Source organism: Lissotriton vulgaris, chromosome 1_1, assembly GCF_964263255.1.
Source record: "Lissotriton vulgaris chromosome 1_1, aLisVul1.2, whole genome shotgun sequence".
NCBI lineage: Eukaryota > Metazoa > Chordata > Amphibia > Caudata > Salamandridae > Lissotriton > Lissotriton vulgaris.
Genome location: NC_141685.1, coordinates 1,533,041,177 through 1,533,061,165, shown reverse-complemented (window position 1 = coordinate 1,533,061,165; position 19,989 = coordinate 1,533,041,177). Strand labels below are relative to the sequence as shown.

Here is a 19,989-nt window from a genome sequence, read left to right as displayed (position 1 = left end):
ATACTCTTCACGCTAGCACTTGAGCCACTGTTATCCTGGGTGCGGGAGACCCGCTGGTGAGAGGTATCAACGTAGGAGGAGGATGGGAGGTACATATCTCCCTCTACGCGGATGAAATTCTGCTCTCTGCCCATAGACCACGATAAACATTCCACAGAGTCATCCATATACTACAGACATTTGGCGCGTACCACATAAACTGGGAAAAATCCTTGGTGTGCTCCCTGGCGGGCGAGCCCCCAGCCCTGAAATCGGCGCACAAGGAGCTAGTTCATAAAGAGAAGTTCAAATATTTGGGCATCTGGATCATAAATTCAGAAGAGGAGTTCATGCAGCTAAACATATATGCTCAGCTGGATAGGCTGAGGGGGGATGTGGCCCACTAGCTACTATTACCAGTCGCCTTTATCGGTAGAGCAGTTCTGTTTAAAATAATGGCTCTGCACGCCTACTATAGGCAACACAGAACTCACCATATCAGATTTCAGACATTTTCTTTTGGGCGGATGAGTCAGAGCAGCGAACGTTGTTGTGGGGGAGTGGTAGCCCCAGGATTGCACTGAAAACGCTACAGCAGTGGATATATGAGGGGGGCTGGCTGTCCTGGATATTAGGAAATACTATTGGGCTGCATAACTGATCAATATCTAGGTGAGGCGAGGCGCATGAAAGGCTTCAAAAATGAGGTCTCATAGGCATAGACCATCTATAAGATGTCTGGAGAGGAGGGAAAATGACTGAATTTAGGAGCCTACAGACGGAATTCCAGATGGGGGCAGGGGAAAACATAAGATACCTGCAATTGCAGCACACACTTCCTTGTCACTTGAAGGAACGGGAATCACTACCATAATACATGCCACTCGAACACAGACTTAAACTCAACCAAATGATAGATAGAGCTATATCCCTTACATCCAGGAAACTAATAAACAACTCCCCAGACTGTATGGGTCCCTTGAGGGCGGCATGGGAATTGGACATGGGCCTGCTAGAGGATGACGACTGGGCTGAAGCCCTGCAGAGCTCCAGGGAAATAGCCATAAGGTCACGGTTAAGGCTAATTCAGCTCCATATATTGCATAGGTCCTACACCCTAAGGACAGTAAAGTATTGCATTGATCACTGTGATTTAGAGGAATGTGCAAGAGGGTGTGGCGAGTGGGGAACATTCTTCCACATTCTGTGGCCCTGCCCCCCCCAAGATTCAAAGGTACTGGAGTGGCTTGGCCCAGGTGATGGCAACAGTGGTGGGTACTCATGTCCCGGTAGAGGCGAGATGGCATATCATGGGAGTGACGGGCGAGACAGTCTGGTCAAATTGGGCCAAGATCTGGCTTACCTTGGCAGGAGGAGTGGCTAAAAGAAATATCGCCCGAGTATCGGGTGCAGGGGAGGCCCTAACAATAGAATCATGGAAGAAGGACCTTGACTGGTGTCAATGAGCGGAGGAGTCAATATACCAGAGCAGAGGCTGCCCACGCAAATGGGAAAAGATATGGGGGGCTTGGTCGAAACATAGGAGTTCTTGGGCAGTGGCCCGAGGGATGGCACAAGGGTAATAAAAGAACTGCGGAAGAGAACTGTACCCCAGACTGTGTTGACTGTAAAGGCAGGCTGCAGGGAGCTCTGAACTGTGGAATTCACTGAATAAATGTATATGTCAAGGCATCCATCAAGTGCACCGTATTTTTTTCTGTCTGAAGCATATGTTTTATGCTTAATAAAAAGAATTTTTTAAAAAGTAAGATAAAGGTATGCGACATCAGCATCACAGTAAGTTGCACAAAGCCCTGCACTTCAATACTCCCCCTTAGCTAGCACAAAAACGTGAATTATACTGCGGGGAGAGGGCTTCCAGAAGTCCCTCTACTCTCCTTCTAAAACCTAGCATCCTTAGCAAAAAGAGAATTTGTCACCGAGCCTTCTCTGGTGCTGCCCCTAAAATAAGGAACTCTCTTCCTCCGGATGTACGCAGACTCGCTTCGACGACGGCTTTCAAAGTGGAAGCCAAGGGATTCTTAATGAGCAAATTCCTACCATAAAGGTTTATGATATTCATAAGGTGGCTATCCCTTGGTCCCTAGCTCCATAGCACAAATAACAGTTACGGTCCATATCGTCTGCTTAATGCTGGACTTTCTATATGTACCAATGTTTACAGTTTATCATTGTGGTTTTTTTTTTATCTCTCATAATTGCAGTGTATATTTCATTTTGTCCTCTCCCCCAACTTATTGTAAAGCACTTTGCTATCCTTCGGGATCTTGTTCGCGCTATATAAAACTTTATAAATAAATAAATAAATAAAGAGTCAACATGGAAATGTTATGGATTTTTAATGAATAATGTGTGTTTTCACATTGTTGTTGTTAGGCATTCTAAGCATTTTAAAAACATTCTTATAATGTCAAGATCAGGCAAGTAGTCAAGCCGAAGAAAACAAGCAATACATATGCATGCATGTTATTTCATCCCACAAAAAAAACATTCTAAATAGAACATGGAAGGTTATAACAAAGTTCACTGTGAACTCAACCGGACACCCCTCTCAAAACGCATATGGACCTAAATGCAAATACTAATAATAACTAATATACACATAGGGGCTTATTTACAAGCCCCTTGCACCGCCAATACCCAGGGCCGGACTGGCTACCAGGCAGTTTGGAATGCTGCTGAGCTGGGGGCTGATTTCGTTCATGGAGACCAGCGTGTGCTAAACGAAATTCGTTTTACTTTAATTATTTCGAAGCACACGTAGGTCTCCATGAACGAAATCAACCCCCACCGCAGTGACATCAGCCCCCATCTCGGCAGCATTCCAAACTGCCCGGTAGTCAGTCTGGCCCTGCTGATACGTCATTTTTTCCCATTTTAAAAGTGATACACCGGGGGCACATTACACGCCTCTTGGTTACTATCTGTCTGCATTTCAAACTCTTCCAGCTGATCATGGAGGCTCACCCAAGCAGCTTCCAGGATCCTCCAATAAAGTGGTAAAATGCAGGGGTGCTGGTTTGTGGCTGGGAGGACTAGCTCAGAATGTCCTGGGTTTTAATTGAAGCCCAGTGGCAAAGGCCCTCCCAGAACTTGCAACACAGCTGTCCCTGCTGGATGTGGGCACCCACTGCATTGCAACATGTCTTGCCAGATTTGTTTTCTAACTTGTTTTCATTGCCATTTTGTAGTGTCTCACCCGAATTGAGCTGCATTGCTTAACTGTATATCTGAATGCCCATAAAGCTGAGGATACTTGCCAATGACCCTCTAAGAGATAATGTTCAATTTACTCTCAGATAATGTGGGGGGCCAATCATGTCGTATGAAGGACTTGAATACTTGGTCAACCTGGGCCTAAAGGCTTAGAAGGCAGTCAAAAATTAACCCCAGCTTCAGCATCTTTTAAGGTCCTCATTTTAATCGAGGCAGACACTATGGTCCAGAGAAATACCAATAGACTTTGGTAGTATTTCTCCCCCGTTTGGCATTATTTGCCCATTCTAAATTCTGCAGGTCAGACATCCATGTTCTCTATGTTTTCCAAGTTCAAAATTCCAAAACTTTTCAGAAAAACATTGCTGTGTTAGTGAAGTATGTGTGCTGAACTGGAATGCAGGTCCATCTGCTGAATGCCTTCTAGATTACGTTTGTCATTATAATGAGAGGCTGAGTAGCAAGGATGTCGTGTTGCTGAGCACTTAGGCCTGGATTGACCAAACGTTCAAACAACGCTGCAAGGAACTTGCTGCACTGCATTGCATTAAAAGGAGAGAGCAGATATGTGCCATATTTACAATGATATGGCATCCTTCTACCCTCTCCTTGCACGGGCACACAATTAGCAGCTTAGTGCCAACTCAGGCACCTACGAGGACACGCTGACCATGGCTGATTGTCCGGCTGTATACTAGGTCTTGACAGGTGCATGGAAGTTAGAGGAACCACCACCAGATTCATCGACTTGCTAGTGCCTAGATAAATAGAAATGTCTTAGAAGGCCATGATGCTGCTGGAAGTTGCACGCTGGCGAGTGACAATGGTGAAATGGGGCAAGGGTGAGGCTGTGGAGCTCCGGCGGGAGGAGGTGAGGGGACTTAGATGGCAGGGTCAGCTCTAGGGCAGTGCGACTGGTGCCACTGCACCAGCTGCTGACTTAGCATGGGGCGGCTGTTTGCTAGTTTATATTGTTTTTAAAAGCACCGGCTGAAGCGTTCCCGACCTCCAGCAATTTTCAGCCAACAATAAAAATGTCATGCCTACTCCAGAGATTGATGTTCTTCCTGGAGATATAAGGAAGTTTTGTCTAGTGGAAATTTTGACAGGGGGATGTTTTGATTTATCATAAGGTAGTGCAGAGGGTTAATATGCCTGCTTCAAAGAATGTGTACCAATCAAATCACTAGGTGAACATAACGTAAATAGGTCATGGGGTTACTGCTTTCATCAGAGACTTCCTTTTGTTACTTACAGTTTATAAGTTAAAATACTAATAAAAACCTGCGAACTATTAACTGTCATCAAAGAACTGAAACGCAGACTTCAAGTATAGGATAGAGCATATTGATTTTGTCCCCAGGCTTTCAATATATCATCCTAATGTTGTACAAAGTGTTTATTTGGGTAGAATTCAATTTCAATTATTAAAGATAATCCCCAACCATGGTCTTATGATATAAATTCTGGGCTTGTGCCTCTCCAGACCAAGCCCCCCTAAACTATACTGCCTACCAGTATGAATGACATATAAATCTTACCACTCTATCCTATGTAACGTTTCCTATACATTGATTGGCACACATATGATTGAGTAATGTGTGTGCAATGTCCCCCTTCCCCTTTGCGAGTGCTTTGCACTGTCTGGAAGAGGGTGGTAAACTGCGAGTGTTTTGCAACCGCAATTGCAGTCGCAAAACATTCTTACATGGCTTGTGTGGTCCCTGTTAGGTTCGGAACGCCCCTTCCTAATAGCGAGTCGCAAATTATTTGCGACTTGCAAAATAGTGTTAGTGCATGACCCACAGGATTTTTGCATGCGCAAACGAGTTGCAAAACTGTTTGTGCATGAAATTTTCCGTCGTACATCTGGCTCTTAATGTTCTAGAGAACACATATTTTTACTTTTCAATACACAGTATCTTTCAGGATTGCTTTCTGTCAAAGCTCTTGAGTAATGAGTTTTGCTTTCCAGCACACATTATAAAAGCATTATTCCAAGCGACCATAAACGCTTACTTTGCTTTTCTTGAGATAACGGCCGATGAAATTGATTGGGGAGGGTCAATGAATTTAGTCTAGCTGGAATCATATTGATGTAAATTAAGCATTACAGCTAGTGCAGCACAACCTTAAAGTGGATTGGGAGATGAAGTGTGATGAGTGATTAATTTAATTTACCACACAGTATTTTTGTACCCTGTAGGATTTCAGCTTGGCTCGTTTAGAATCCAGTGTTCAAAGGGTAAACATGTGCTCAATAGGTTTATACACATTTTGTGTTTAACTTAGAACATCTTTGTGCCATGTGGTTTTACTACATCAGTTACAACCTAAAGCTAGATCATAGCATTTAAAAACCATGCAGCATAACCACCAGCAAAACGGTGGTCCGTATTAGGACTTCAGAACGTAGGTGATGATAGTTTTTGACTGGTGCTCCTCAGTTTTGCCCACACATCACTAAATCAGAAGGTAAAACTGAGTTGTAACATTAACTCTAGTACAAGGTTTTTCTTACTTCTTGATTTTGCGCTATGTGCGCTAAATGAGCACTGTACTTCAATTAACCAGAGCTGCGATGTAATATTAAGTGCATGAGGGTGAGATCCAGAGTAAAAATATATGTAATGCAGATTGGGGTGGAAAAACATGCGATAAGGACACTCACAATCAAAAGGCTCCCCCATTGAGAATTTGGCCATATTGGGAACAGTTTCTTCTGAAAGGTCAAATTTGCCAGCACAAATGCTCAGACTATCTAATGTGAGGCAAGTATATCACTAAGATGAGCTTTTTATAGCTGGGATGTTCTATCGTTTTTTGCTTACACAGTTGATTTTACCAATCAATGGAGGATCAAGCCTCCTAACAACAGCATTTATAAAGAACCACATTCATTCTCATGAGTACAATTAAATACAAACCTTTACTCAACACTCTGGATGACCTTTATTCTTGGTCAGCCAATGTTTTTGTAAATATACAGGGCCTGATTAGAAGCGGCTCATAATATTTCGAACCATGTATAAAATCCTGTTTACACATTGGTTGGAATTACGAGTTTGGGGACATTTCATACATCCAATAATTATCCGCTGCATTAAATACCTCAGGTGAAACCTGTCGAAATTGGAGAGTGAAAAAAAGTGTGATTTTCTATACCATGTGGATTTATGTTGATTAAACATCAAAATCTGCATGTTATCCTGCATGAACTCCTAATGGGTGATAGAATCCCACCTGATAAATAATGTACCCTATGGTATTGTGATTTATCTGGGGCAATAAATAGCGCCTTCACTCATAATCAGTCCTACAGTGTTTAAATCATCCTGGACTCTAATGGCCCTATTTAGAACTTGGTGGATTGGTACTCCATCACAAATGTGACAAGTATCCTGTCCGCCTTATTACAAGTTCATTAAATCTAAATGTTAAAAGGCAGGAGGGATATCAAACATGTTTGTGATTCCCCCAAACTATAAATCTGGCCCTAAGAGTTGCAAGGATGTATAATTTTTCTCCTCAGTAGTACACTCTCTTTAAAGAATAGTCCTTCAAACTTGCATTTGCCATTGTTTCTCACAGACATATTGCTAGTTGGAAAAATGTATTGTAGCTGGACCTCATGAATACCCATTTCTTGGGGCGTGGTTTGATGCCGATGTAAGGGGAAGCAGACCTTGGAGCTCCTCCGCAGCTTCCCTTAACTACCAACGATCCTGAAACATTGCGGTGGCCCCTTACAGCACATCCTCTGGCGTAACACCTGGTGCCCATGCCGGTTTGCTGCTGGGGTGCATTGATGCCGTTACAAGGAGGAAAAAAGCAGTTAATTGCCCTGCTTGTCCTCCGGATGTGGCGGTGCTAAGATAGCGTCTGCGCGCTGAGACGGAGACCTCCGTTGGCTGGAACAATGGGAGTTCAGCGCTCTGGCTTTGAGCGACAGTGCGGAGAGCTGGATCACAACCTGCAATGGGAACCTACAGAGGTAACGACCCTGGTAGAATGAGCTGGAGTGATGAGGTCGCTGGAATACCCGTGTGTTGGTTTGCGCTCTCAAGATGGCGGCCCTGTGAGGTGATGGTAAGACCTGATGGAGACAGAGGCGGAAAGCCAATCGAGCCAGAGCGGCGGAGAGCGCTGCTTGTGGGAGTAACGATCAGCAGCTGAGACACACGCCTTGGGCACGGATCCACAGCACTGGATTGTAAGACAGCGAAGATAGCAACGAGGAGGCACTGACGCCAGAGCCTGCTGAGTGGCTGAGCGGCTGGGCATTGACTCAAGAAGCGACATTGCTGCGATCCTGTGAGACGAAACTGGTGAAGTGGAGGGACGGCCGAGGGTTGCCTGTGCTGCGTTACCCCCCTGAACGGAAGGTTGGTTACCGCGGAGCGAAGTCCTGACACCAGTGGGGATGCGACGCACGCTGAGATGTTGCAGTGCAGTAGAGACACTGTAAAGACCACTGGCTGGCGAGACGTGTGCTTTGGACTTTGACCCGCATCATTGAAAGGTGAGGTGGCGGTTGGACTGGGCCCCACAGAGTGGCAACAGTTAGGTGGATTCAGAAGAAAAAGGGGACCCGGTCACTGTTTTTTATTTAGAGCAGAATCGTACACTAAGGTATTTAATCCTTAGGTGTATATCTTTTTTTAAAATTTGTTAGAAAACAGTAAGACAATTTTTTACATTATTGTGACAGTCCGAAGGATTACTTGCTGTCTTACACACAGACAATTGTATTTACAAGTACTACAAACAATTATTACTATGAAACAAAAGAATTCAACATGATGAAATAGAATTGAATGTCAATGTAATGCTTTCCTTTGCGCTACTAGGCTAAATATTGAGCAATAGTTGCATCCTAGTGGCCTTATAGAAGCGGTGGACAGGGTACTTCCACAAAAAAGAAATTTGTTTGTTGAATGTTTTGTTAAAAATTGTTATAAATGTTGAATTCTTTTGTTTCATAGTAATAATTGTTTGTAGTACTTGTAAATACAATTGTCTGTGTGTAAGACAGCAAGTAAACCTTCGGACTGTCACTATAATGTAAAAAATTGTCTTACTGTTTTCTAACAAATTTTAAAAAAAGATATACACCTAAGGATTAAATACCTTAGTGTACGATTCTGCTCTAAATAAAAAAGTCGGCAGAATAAAAACAGTGACCGGGTCCTCTTTTTCTTCTGAATCTAAATAGTGTCCTACCCGGCCACAGTGCAGGACAAAACCCCACTTGTAATAAAGCAGTTAGGTGGAGGCATTGGAACCAGAGGTCAGCTGGCGGCTGAGTGATGAGAGACTGCTCACTGGTGCTGGGTACTCGCTGGGGAGCTTTCTGGCAATGTGAAATTGCATAGTGGCTACCGACGGCCCCTGCGAAGCTCACTATCACTGTACACAAGCTTTATACAACACTGGAGTCCCTCTTTTCCATACTAGAGAGGCCGAGCTTACGGAGGCTGTCCTGCGGTGTTACATCATCTGCTGGTCGATGAAGGCGGACATGGCGGAGCAAAGAGACAGCAGATCCTTCACAGGATGCCTGGGCCTCCATACTTGCCTGTGAGACTGATAACTTACGAGGGCTCCAAGACATCCCGAGACTTCTTGTTGCAAAACTCACGATGGGAAGAGTATCCAAAATAAAGTGGTTTGAGGTTCTTTGAGTGGAAGAAGCGGAGCACCATACCGAGGATGTATAGATGTGCCAGGGGGACGAACAGAGAGGGCTTCTGGAGACTCTACCCTAGCCGACATCATGCAGGCCATCACCTCATCGAGAGAAGCACTGAAGACGAAAATTTACTCAATAGGGATGGATCTCACCTTGCTCAAAGATGACCACCGTAAACTTAAAGAGAGAGTGACTCGCAATGAGAAAGCCATGGGGTAAGTCCCAGAGGCAGCCTCTACCTTGCAGCGTGCCCTGAAAATGGTGGAAACTAAGATCAAAGTGTTGGCACTGAGAGCTGAAGACAGTGAAAGGAGGTCACATAGAAATAACCTGCGTATAGTGGGAGTCCCGGAACGAGAAGAAGGGGCTGATACTGTCCAGTTCCTGGAGGCTTAGATAAAGGTGGAGGTGGCATGAAGGGTCTCCCCCCCTTCTATGCACTTGAAAGCGCCCACAGAGTCAGGGCTCGGCTGCCCAAACCTTGAGCCCCTCCCCCCCCGTTGGTGGCGAGGCTGCTTCACTATCCTGATCGAGACTACATCCTGCAATGAGCACATGAGAAACAGAACCTGCAGATTAAAAATAGTAAAGTGATGATCTTCTCAGATTTCACCAGGGAGGTGCAATGCCAGCGAGCTTCCTTCCTGGCCATCAAGCGACAACTACGACAGCTGCAGCTCCCCTATGCTATGCTGTTCCCCGCACGCCTCCGGGTGACTAATAATGCAGAGAAGCATTTCTTTACTACCCCGCATAAAGCCTAGGAATGGCTGGAGACCTGACGGAATGCTGGACCTCGTACTTTAACACCGGGCTCGTCACAGCGGGAATTGAACACTCTTTCACCTCCTCAGCGAGCTTCTTCGCCGCAGGGACGTAGAATGCAGCGTGATAAAGCTGTGCAAGTGGTGGCGAAGATTAGCCATGGAGACACGAGCCCGAACAGTAATTTCAATGAACATAACATGGACAAATCCGAAGGCTCAAGATTGAGCAGTGTGCATGAGGAATCGGATGCTGAACTCCCAAACATTACCTCTCAAACTGCACACAGCATAATCGGAAGATCGCACATCAGGTCGTATGAAAAGGGATTGCCTACTGCTAGGAGAGGACCTTTACTAACACCTGCATCTAATGGTGGAAACCTGGGGACATTGTCAGAACAGTTGGGGCCACTACTTGATCTAAGAGAGTGGGGGAGGGGTCTGGAGGAGATCTGGGTCCAACAGGGTCAGCTTACACCCGCCACCTTTTATGATTAACTGTTCAAGTGCCTTAGTTTGGATGGGAAGTTGTTTGTATGTACCTGTTCTGGGGAGGGGGAGTTGGGGTGTTTTTATGGTTGAGGGGATTTGGTTTGGAGATAGGCATGTTGCTAGGGGGGAATTATTCCCAGATTGACTGTGGCTGGCTTAATGGGACCCACCATAGGTATTAAATGTATCTCTTTGTAAGTTCGGGGGATGCACACCATGATCCGGCATTATAAAATACATACATATCTGATCAAGAGAGGGGTGCAGATAGCACTGTTGCAGGAAACCCACTTATCGCAGAAGAAAGGAGCTGCGTTACTGCGACGATGGAGAGGGCAGGTGTTTTAAACTACATACTCAGCTTTTGCCAGGGGGACTCTGGTCTGGGTGCGAGCGGGAGTCCCTTTTCAGTGTGTTAGACAAATAACAGACCCAGAGGGCAGATTTGTAGTGGTCTCGGGGAGAATGGATGGACGGGATATAGCAAAAGGAAGTATCTATGCCCCTAAAGTAGATCAACCTGTATTTACAGCACAACTATCACAGACACCAGCACCGGTGTTGACTGGCTCGGTGCTCTTGGGGGGATGATTTCAACAGTAATACTGAGGACAACTTGGACCGCTCTCACCCGCCGCTTCCTGATGCTCCCACACACAGGATTACTGAGGCTAGGCGAGACTGGCAGTGCCACTGGGGGTTTGAGGGACCCCTGGAGTGCTCACCACACGGGGGGAGAGACTATTCCTACTTTTATGCCTTACATGAGTTGCACGTTCGCTTAGACTGGATCCTGTGCTCCCTGAATGTGCATGGATGGGTCACCCTGAGTGTATACTTGACTATGACGATCTCTGATCACAATCCCCTGCTGGTGTCTTTGGACTGGGTACAGACTAGGCCTACAATCCCTAGATGGCGGTTGATAGCGAAGGTGCTGGATGATCATATGTTTCGAGCCATGATAAGCACTGCTATAGACGAAGATCCTGGAACCGCAGGGGAGGAACGGCAAGGTCTATTATGGCCAGCAGGATATTAACTTCCAGTTTCTGGAATATTATACTACCTTATACCAGAGTAAGCTCGACCCAACAGTGCTAGAGGAGGCGGTATTTCTAGAGGATGTAGAACTTCCTCAGATCGATGATGATGTCGCAGAGGCCCTGGGTAGGGAAGTCGAAAATGGAGAGGTGCGAGGCACAATAAAAAACATGGCCAGGAACAGGACTCCAGGGACAGATGGGCTCCCGATTGAGTTTTATTCAACATTTGTAGACATATTCGCTCCCCAATTGTTGGCCCTATATAATAGAGCGAAAAGAGACGGTTATCTACTCGCTTCAACAAGAGAAGCAGTAATCATCCCGCTTTTAAAACCTGGCAAGCCAGCTTGGGATCGCACTGCATATCGACCCCTAGCCATGCTCAACTTAGATTATAAGATATTGAGTCGCATATTAACGAGCCGACTGATGATCCAAATGACAACGCTTGTACATGTGCACCAAGCGGGCTTTATTCCATCCAAGAATACTGCAATCAATATACGTAAACTTCTACGACTACTGGATTCAACCACGTACAACAAAGAAGAGGCTTGCATACTATCAGTCGATATTAAGAAGGCTTTTAATAGCCTCGAATGTCCGTGTCTTTTTAGAGTCCTGAGAGTGTTCGGGCTGGGAGAGGATTTTGTAGCCTGGGCGGCAATCCTATATAAGAATTCTACTGCTAGAGTCTGGACGGGAGTACTGATTTCAGAGGCCTGTGAAGAGGGCAGGAGAACGAGACAAGGATGCCCCCTGTCTATCCTTTTGTTCAGGCTGGCGGTGGAACCTCTCGCCATGCATGCACAATCGGGCCGCCACTATCAGGGATTAGAAAAGATGGGCCAACCCCAATATATAGCACTATATGCGGACGATCTCCTGATGTTCCTAGCTAACTCTGGAGATGCCTTCTGGGTAGACTGAGAAGAGTTGCAGGACTTAAGGTCAACATGACCAAGACGTGACTTTTTCCTGCTCTAGCGGGGAGGGTAGGCCCGCTAGAAAAAACAGGTGTGATGTGGGAAAACAGATGTCTGACTTATATGGGTGTTAAAATATACCACCACCCTGCAGATTCAATAGAAAGCAACATAGGCTGAACGATACGAGGCACCAAAGTAATTTTTTGAATTCTGGGGGACCCTTCCGCTGTTGTGGCGGGTAGGGTGGCACTATTAAAGATGGTCACGTTACCTAGACTACTCTATTATTTCGGATTACTACCAAGCTGGATCACGCACAGGTTTTTTGCCCAACTCAACACCCTGATTACTGGATTTCTATGGGGCACTGGGAGACACAGATTGCAGCTTACCACCATTATGAGGCCCAGGGTGGAGGGGGGCTTTGCGGTGCCGGATTTTGAAGCTTATTATCTTGCAGCTCAGTTACAGTTGTTCACGAAGTGGATTGCGAGACGACTCCGGAACATGGAGGACCCTGAGGGCTCTGATACCGGTTTGCAGCTTCTATCTGGCATGCTGTTGCGCTTCCCTTTGAGGGATGGGGAGGCCCCATCGAACCTATGGGCGATGCACCAGTGCTGGAATGGGGCTTGTGGGCGAGTACAAATAAGATCCCCGTATGCGCCGGAGATCCCACTGTTGATCTGGGAGACGCTGCCCCATGGTGGGGAATGGCAAAGGCTACGAGCATGGGAGGAGGCGGGATATCTACTATTGGAGATCTATATGAGGACAATACCTTACTCCCTTTTAACGACCTACTAGAGCGATACGACCTCCCCAGAGGAGATTTCCTTTTACATGCTGCCCTGACAGCAGCTATCCATAAACATTGTTGGGAGGGGTTGACGGACCCTTCGACTTCCCTGGCTTGTCCGTATATAGTGGTAGCTGCTGGAACAATTAAAGCAGTGACTTGCCTCTACCGATGCCTTCTGCAGGAGACACGGCAACCCCTGACCGCCCTACATATTAAAAAGGAAGCAGACTTAGGCGAGCCCATAGACGAGAAACCATCAGAAGAATTGGTAGAAAGGGCTTGGAAAAGTTCTAGAAATGCGAGTTTCCAGCTGATACACTTTTTTGTCCTCCACAGGGCGTACCTTTCCCCGTGAAAAATTAACTAATATTTTGGAGCCCGATCTGCCTGCCCATGGTGTAGTCTAGAAAACGCAGGGTTCTTATATATGTTCTGGGACTGCCAGCTACTGGGAGGGTTCTGGAGAGGAGTAACAACTAGTCTAGAGGACACAACAGAATGTGGCAGCACACTGACACCATGGTGCTGCCTCCTACACTGGTTCCCTCACACTTTCAGGAAAAAGGTCATTAGCAAACTTATAGACCTGGGGTTGGTGTTAGCCAAAAGGAAACTCACTAGCCATTGGAAGGCGAAAAATGCCCCTAGCATATTGAGATGGACAAGAGAGCTTATAAGGTGGGTTGATTGTGAAGAGATCTTTAGACTGTAAATGACTCAGATAACTGGGAGTGAAAAGGCACTAGTGGGGGCGAGAGTGTGGGTGGCAATAGAAGAGGTATTAAAGCAGCCGAGCAGTGATAACAAACTACCCCCTGACGGGGCAGACCCATATGTGGGGAATTGAGTGCCTGATTCATTGAATGACCAAGATGACTACCTGAGGGATCGTGCTGCCCGATGAGGGACCTGATGGGAGCGGGCCTTTTAGGGAACTGCATTACTTGGAATAACATTCCTGGTGCCCTGTAAGACTGGTTAGCATTGCCATGCAGGGAATCCGATGAATAAGCAAGATGCCTGGGGGTGGGGGATGTTGGATATTGGGTGGGAGGAGGGGGGTTTCCCCTTGTTGGTTGTTATGGGTTTTATTATGGAACATAACACTGAGTTGATGCATGTCTACTAAGGGGGGTACAGAGTCTGACAAGCCGAGGACCCTGGACTGAACCAGGTGACTTACCCGTTCCTTGCGCTGGAGTAAGACCAATGCCTCCTGGGGGGAGTCAGCCTGAGATTAATATGTATAGGCTGTTTATTGGAATTGAACTGTAAGTACAGACTTATCTCTGTAATGCTACTGATTTATTACCAATTAATACAAAATCTGTTTACAAAAAAAATGAATAGCCATTTCTAATCCCTTAGTGACTCTTATTTGAGGTGAGAATACTTTTAAACATTGTGCTTTTAGAGCTGTTCCCCTGTGAGAAAATGCCCTTTTTCTTTGCAGTTACCCCCATTTGTTGTGAATTTTGTTGCTGGTTATTAAGGCTCTGCATACATGGAGTGCGTCTGTCTGGTGCCCATGGTGTATGCTTTCACTCCTAAAACATGCAGACATTGGTTAATGCATGTTTGGAAAATGTACTCTCCTACAAGGCCCTAGTATATGGTGTGAAATATACACCCATGAAATGGAAGGCTAAGTGTTAAGTGTTGCCTGTAGACCACAGTACTTATTGTGCCTTTCACTAGTCTGACATGGAAACATTGTTTCGGGCCTACCAGTGTATTCTGACTGCAGTAGTTTACAGCCAGAGACTGAACTGTCAAAGTAACCCCCTTGACAGGAGAAAAATCATTCTTTAATTGTAGGCCTTGTAGCCTACAACGTAGGTTGCATGGTATTTAAGAATTGGACATGTACAAATGAAATGTTGCCATGTCCCTGTAGCGACAAGCACCTAAAATCTTTTTTAATGTGGAAGGTCCCGACTGTCCAAGGAGAATACTAGATAAAATAATAAAATATTAATTCTGTATCTCGGGGTGGGACTAGCTCGAAAAGCAATTCAATCACTCTTTTTAATATTTAAATAAAAGCCAAATGTTGTGATGTAATTACAGTTTTAATAAATATTTAGTGACAATAACTTTTAATAACTTACCTTTTCCAAACCTGAAGCTCCTGGAGGTTAATTTATATTATGTTCTCAAGCAACTATCTAACTAGTGCTTGAGCTTAATGGAAGGTGTCTTCTTTCACTATCAGGAGGACCAGTTGGGCTATGCCCCGGAGCTTAACTAATATCCTACCCTATCACAAGCCAATGTTAGGTGACACCTGTATAGCCCCAACTTTTGTCTCTGTATGCAGACTGCAACCAAGCCAAGTGGGAGGGAAGCTACCCCCAGTTTTTAGTGACTGCAGAGGAAGGATCTGCTCATTACCTTGGCCACACCACTGGCTAGGCACACATTTTCTTCACAAGGGGGATGGGTTTCCTCATCTTTGATTTTGGGAATAAGGTGCACTGTTGGATTGTTTGCAGTAAAGCAAGCAGGAACTGCCGTAAAACTGAGTAGGACTGCCCCAGGGAGCTATTATCCCATTGGTTAGGAAAGAGCCAGTAGTCACCCCATCTACTAGCTCTGGTGCCAGGCATAAATGTGCCCCCCCCCCACCCCCAAGACACATCCTCAGAAACCTTTCTTGACTGTGGAAAAACAGATAAAGAACTGCATCTGCTGTTTAGGACCTGTGAGGAGACCTGGAGGGCTAGACATGCTCCTACTTGTACCAGTGACAAAGAAGTAGACTCCAAGGGTAGATGACTGCTCTCCTGTGTGGCCACAAGGACACAAAGGCTGCAAGATGCCTTTTCATAAAGTACCTAGCTGGCCAGGGATACTAGACCTGCACTGTACCCTGCTGCTTCTCTCTGCCTGACTTCATGAGGGTCTCTAAGTGCCCCCCCTTGATGCAGAAAAAGTGTATACCTGTGGCTGTTTGGGCACCACAAGAACGTTTGGGAACTTGGCATCATGCTGAGCTTTAGTGCTTCATCAGGAGCCACTGAAAGATAATATCTGACCAGCAGTTCTACAGCATCAAATTGGTTTTCAGCTTAGTCCCACTCAAAGATCCTTGCATCTCAGAAAATACATCTAAGTCCCATTCAGCGTAGGATCTTAGATAATTGTCAGCGAGAAATCCCCACAGCTCAAAGGTGTTAGCTGGACCGACCTGCTCCAGGTATCCAGACATCTGTTCCACTTTCGGTAGCTGAAGTTTCTGCATTGAACCGAGGTTGAGGATTTTGCTTCTCAAAAAGTGGCAAGGTCTCATGCTGTGTTGGGACGTAGAAGAAATGTCAATGCTTTTCTTCTAAAAAAGTGACAAAGTCCTTTTCTGAAGTGAGGCTTAGAAATTTAATTAGACTTTTTAACTTACAAACTTTCACTGGGGCCAATTCTAATTGTAAATCCGACCTGAGATGAAACTGTAGTTCATCTCGGTTAGCCTGAATTTGCACCTTGCTCTCGGTCTACTGCAACCTTCACTTACATTGGGTTGCTTTACTTCTCTTGATGCTTTTTCTACTTAAATACTTAAAATGTCATAACTCTGGTTCCCCTTATTGGAAATGTATTGCTTTATAGTAATATTGCTTACTAAAGCTGTATCTCATTTTCTAAATTAGGGTGGAATTTTTATTGTGTTGTGTTTTGACCTTTTAATGGTTCGATACTTATAAATGTGTTACACATTTTCTTTAGGTTAACCCTGTCTGCTCTGTACCATTGCAACCAGGTGTTAAGCTCCTTGTTCAAATTATTGCAACTTTGGGCTGGACCAACAGGTTAGCAACTTTATTACTTGTGGTGGCTACCACCAACTCTGAATATTAATTTGCTTTCTTACATTCCATTTTATTAGTAATTTACTTTTTTGTTTAGAGTTTAGTGGACTAAAGTTACATTGCTTTTACATAAATGCATCCATATAGCCTTTTTCATGGATCACTGACTAAATATCATCAACAAAAATATAGAATGGAGAGAATATCGACACCAAAATATCGAAGATCAGAATATCGACTCCCTATCTACAAACAGGTAAGTACAAAAATATCGAAGACAAAATATCGTTGCTTAAAATATAGTTTATAAAAAAAATATATTTTTTAAATATGCTAAAAGTAATATTAACTTAATTAAACAATCAATATAATTAAATAAAACATACTTAAAATAATTTAAAAATATAAAAATGAATAAATAGTGCAAAAGTAGGGAAAGCGTTGGATAGCGGGAGGGTAAAAATTACTATTCCCACTCCAGAGAGTGCAACAGTAGGGAAAGCATTGGATAGCGTAGTGATAAAAAATGACTACTCCCACTCCAGTGTGTGCAATAGTAGGGAAAGCGTTGGCTAGCATAGGGGTAAAAATTACTATTCCCACTCCAGAGAGTGCAATAGTAGGGAAAGCATTGGATAGCGTAGGGGTAAAAATTACTATTCCCACTCCAGTGAGTGCAACAGTAGGGAAAGTAATGATTTAATTTTTAAATAAAAATAAATTATCAATACCAATAAAAAATTTACTAAAATTAATTACCAATCACAAAATATGTAAATTCATTAATTATCAATACCAACAAATATTATTTTTTTAAATTAATTAGCAACCAATTAATGTTCAATACCAAAAATGTCATAAATATTAAAAAATACTAATTAATAATTAATTAACAATACATTAATTATCAATACACAAAAATACTTTCAATAGTTACTTAATTACCATTAAATTACTTCCCACCCTATTCCCCTATAAACACACAACCCGCTCCAAATAATAAATTAATACAATTAACATAATTATCAATGAATCAATTTATAAAACATTAATTAGCAATTGATACAATTAATTACCAATTAATAATTCATTAACAATACATTAATTATCAATACCAATAAATAAAAATAAATATTAATTAATTTCAATTAAATTACTTCCCACCCTATTCCCCAATAAACCCACAACCCGCTACAGAACTAAAACGCAAAATTAAATTAAAAATATTTAATAATTCCTAAAAATTCATATTTAATTTACTATAATTAAATTACTCTTCACCCTATTCCCCTTTAAACCCACAACCCGCTATGGAATGAAATTACGCAAAAATTAAATAACATAAAATTAATTACTTTAAAAAAAACATACGTATACACTTTTAACACATATACTAACATACAAAACACTAAAAAAATCGATATTAAAAATTCGATATATTTTAATGCCTATATTATGTACTTCGATATTTTGACAGTCGATATTACTTACCTGAATTTCGATTTTATTAACCACTATTTTATGTACATTCGATATTTTGTCCATTCTATATTTTGGAGTCGATATTCTGTCCATTCTATATTTTACATTAGATATTGTGTCTAGTTACCCTTTTTCATACAGGCACATCCTGGAATGCATCTTAAGAATGTTATTTGCATTATTATACATGGAAACCAGCAAGCCTTGTATCAAACATATAACTTATGCTTTCAGTACAGTTTATTTGTGACATCAACTTTCACCTGTGATAAATAAATTAGCTGCCTACTGTACTGTATTGCTGATTAGATGTGATGTTATAATGACAGCAGACAGAAATGAAACCACCTTTCTGGGGTTGAGCACCAACTACCAATTAACCAATTGATGAGATGACTGGCTTTTAAACTTTATGTTCTCTGTCTTTCTTTGGCAATCCATTGTCATTGAGACATTTATTGAAATATGTTTATTTAGCACACTGCTTCTGCCCTTATTTTATCACATAATCTGTACAACATAGTTACCCTGAAAAGTAATCTTTATCAAAATGCTCCCAATATTTGTTTGTAACAAACTGCAAGTTGCCTATCAGTGGTTTTATATGCACAGTGCAGACTCCATATTCACTCTACATCTGCAAGTAACGTATCTCTGTCATCAGAAGGGATAAGAGATGAATGACTTAAAATTGGTCATGTGGCAGTTTGTTATCAAGCCTATTAGACAAGACTTTGATTATGATCACTTCAGAGTAGTGTGCGGCAGGCTATATTTTTTGACTCTGTGATGATCCCTCTTATACATTACAAGGTACCTTTTTTGACTGGCACCTCGGTATGTCCTGGATTGTTAGCTATGGAGAGTTGGTGCAACCACCTTTATCTACTGAAGGTGGAAATGTGTAATAAAAGTGTTTGTGGACATTTTGTGTGTTGTGTTTCGTTTTTTGTGGAAGTGTTCTATTCTTTTTTGTGTTGCTGTGTGTTTTTTCTGCATTATTGTAATCCGATGTTATTGTGTTGCACTGTAGTTTATGTGTTGCATTCTGTTTTGGTTGTTTTGCTGTGTTATGCCCTGTTATGTTTTAATGGTGTTCTTATTTTGCTGTTGTTGACTTCACATTTAAATTCAAAGGCAGCACATGCCTTTAACGTTCCAATGACTGGCATCTAAGCCCAGTCTAAAGTGTTAAAATCGTGCTCTTCCAGCTCTTCAAATATTTAAGATACTGGTCAGCCCAAAACAGTGGCAGATATCGCATCTTAAGTTAGCACTTACAGCACTCACTTTATGTGATCCTGCCCGATGTTTTCAAGTTATGCCCATGGCATGAAATTTCAAAGAACCAAGGGGCATATTATCAGGTGCTGGCGATAACATTATCGCAGCTCTAGCGTCCCTTTTTGGGCGAAAAGAGGCGATAAATGTATCACTTTATTAACAAGGACACGCTAGTGCGTGTTTCCTTGCCTTAGCGCCCGGTTTCCTATCGCCTCGCCTCGCATCGCTAATGTGATGCAAGGTAGGTGTGCCCCTTACAACTACATTATAAAATATTGCTAACGGTGCTTCACTGTATTTACAACAAAGCCCTGTCCGGTTTAGTGCTGATTTTTTTCGCGCTATGTGGGCCTAAAAGCTGGAATTTAGCATCTGTTAAATTCCAGACTAAGGCATACCTAACATGAGGGGTGGATTGTGTGGCTAAGATCACAGGCCCTATCATCAAGGATATCGCCATTTTCCATGGAACA

At 43.3% G+C, this 19,989-nt stretch overlaps 1 protein-coding gene across 3 annotated transcripts in view; it reads left to right on the top strand.

Moving 5' to 3' along the window:
* Positions 1-19,989, top strand: part of MGAT4C (MGAT4 family member C) — a 1,083,724-nt gene that overhangs the window by 844,162 nt on the left and 219,573 nt on the right. The window contains exon 1 of one of the 3 annotated variants that reach the window (XM_086936900.1): positions 16,701-16,750. The exons of the other annotated variants lie outside the window; for them this stretch is intronic. The gene's annotated coding sequence lies outside the window, so the exon portion shown is untranslated. Of the gene's footprint in view, positions 1-16,700; positions 16,751-19,989 lie in introns of those variants that run through there. 3 annotated transcript variants of the gene reach the window in all.